This window comes from Octopus bimaculoides, chromosome 2, assembly GCF_001194135.2.
Source record: "Octopus bimaculoides isolate UCB-OBI-ISO-001 chromosome 2, ASM119413v2, whole genome shotgun sequence".
NCBI lineage: Eukaryota > Metazoa > Mollusca > Cephalopoda > Octopoda > Octopodidae > Octopus > Octopus bimaculoides.
In genome coordinates, this window is record NC_068982.1 from 52,508,222 (window position 1) to 52,510,642 (window position 2,421).

Here is a 2,421-nt window from a genome sequence, read left to right on the forward strand (position 1 = left end):
CCACAAGTAACTGTTCCAGGACCCTACTCTGGTCCTAGGGACAGTTCTTTTTAATGTGGCCCGGTTCCAGGTACAGGTGTCACTTTTCGGGGGGGGGGGGCTCAAGTATCACCGAGTACCTGCAAGCGGCCATTTTCAAAAAATTTGGAAAAAACTAGATTCTTGGCTGATTGGGTCCACAAGTTCAAAACTACTTTTGACCCAACCGAATCAGCCGCCGGCAAAAATTTTAACATTAAGCAGCTTGGATCCGCTGCCACCAAGACCCCAGCTTCTAAGCTGAAGTGAAGGCAGCATGTTCTTTGTCTATCTCCTTAACTTCTTGGAGATTTTAGGTAAAATTATACTAATGTATCCATCTGTTTTAATTTAATTAAATTCTATGTCTTGTGCAGCTGAAGATTGCTCTGCATTTAAATTGATATAATGGTTGCAGTGTTCAATTAAATGGAATTGCATGAAACGATCGTACTGCATTAGCTCTGGATATCCTTGTTGCTTATTTTGATTTTAATCACCTTATTTTGAAATTGTATGGATAATACCGTACTAAATTATGGTGCTTCAATTCATCTGAATCTACACACACACAAACACATATATATATATATATATACGACGGACTTCTTTCAATTTTCGTCTGTCAAATCCATTCACAAGGCTTTTTTCTAGGTCCTAGGCTATAGTAGAAGTCACTTACCCAAGGTACCACGCAGTAGGACTAAATCCGGAACCATGTGGTTGGGAAGCAAGCTTCTTACTCTACAGCCACGCCTGCGTCTATAAAAAAGTTGCCAGTAGACGGCTACGGGATTCGAACCCGTACTCCTCAGATACCGGCTGAGTACTCTACCATTAAGCTAAACAGTATGCTCTTTAGCTTGCAGCGTGTATATTCTGTGTTGCGTAGCATGTATGTTTTAGTGGTGGCCACTGGTTCCTGGGTTAGCTCCAATCCTCCTCTAAATTTTTCAAACTTCTTTACAAGAATCTATCCAAGTCTACGTGAAACTGTGTCTCATTCCCAAAGTGTCACCTTCTTTGACCTTAACAACTACTATGGGGTAATATGTCATTGAATTACAAGACGAAATTACCATGGATGGAATGACTTGATTATAGGACAACTCATTCAAGGAAGAACTGGTGTTAAACAACTTAGTTATCGATATAGAACATCTCGTGGTTGGGTGATAACGTTTCGGCTGATATACCCTCCAGCCTTCATCATCATCATCATCATCATCATCATCATCATCATCATCATATTATTATTATTATTATTATTATTATTATTATTATTCAGGTCACTGCCTGGAATCGAACTCGGAATCTTGGGGTTAGTAGCCCGCGCTCTTAACCACTACGCCATATGCCCGACGGTTCCAGGTTCAGTCCCACTGCGTGGCACGTTGGGAAAGTTTCTTCTACAATAGTCTCGGGCCGAATAAAGCCTTGAGAGTGGATTTTGTAGATGAAAACTGAAAAAAATCCCGTCGTATACATGAAAGAGAGAGAGAGAGAGAGAGAGAGAGAAAGAGAGGGAGAGAGAGAGAGAGAGAGAGAGAGAGAGAGAGGAGAGAGAGTGTGTGTGTTTATCCCCTACAAACGCTTGACAAACTGTATTGGTTTGTTTTCGTTCCCGTAACTTAGAGGTTAAACCAGAGAGACTGATAAAATAAGTACCAGGCTTTAAAAAAATAAGTACTGAGGTCAATTCATTCGAGTAAAAGTTCTTCAGGCCAGTGCCCCAGCGCGGCCGCAGTCAAATGACTGAAACAGATAAGACAAAAAGATAAGAAAAATACCTTATAAACAATACCTTTATTTACCAACTTCGGTTCATTTCTCTTGTCAATGATGATCAGTAGATTTTCAGTTGAGCCGAATCAACATACAACTTCCTCTTCTGTTTCGCAAACCAGTGGTCATTTCCGTTTATGTCAGCAAGGCCTTCAACCTTGTCTGTCATCACAACATCCCCTCTAAATTTCTCGTCCACGTCTTTCTTTCAGCTCTCATTTCATGGGCAGCAACGTCCCTCGCAAACAGCATGCACAGATAAAGATACTTCTTAGCCACATACTCCCAAACGCATGGTTGTTTCCTACATTGTCGGCTTTTATATATAAATAATCCACTGGCTTGTTACTTCTAAAAATACTAACACAGATAGCAACACCCACCTACAGAGAGGCCATGTGAACACGCTGCTTGGATAACTCACGCGAGGTATGCACCACTTCAATGAACACAAACTTTCTAATCATTCCCCAATGATATTTTGACGATGTAATCCCCTTCAATAGTACCAAAACAAAATCGCTACATATCTGAAAGAAACAATCTTCTACTCAGGCACTCACCTCTTAGATATATGTAATATATATACATATATGTACATATATATATATATATATA

General features: G+C 40.1%; 1 long non-coding RNA gene across 1 annotated transcript in view; it reads left to right on the top strand.

Annotated features, from left to right (window-relative positions):
* The window catches only part of LOC128250983 (uncharacterized), a 189,423-nt gene extending 187,375 nt beyond the window's left edge, over window positions 1-2,048 (top strand). The window contains exon 4 of the long non-coding RNA XR_008266890.1: window positions 2,016-2,048. This is a non-coding gene — a long non-coding RNA (uncharacterized LOC128250983). The remainder of the gene's footprint in view (window positions 1-2,015) is intronic.
* The last annotated feature ends 373 nt before the right edge of the window (window positions 2,049-2,421 follow it).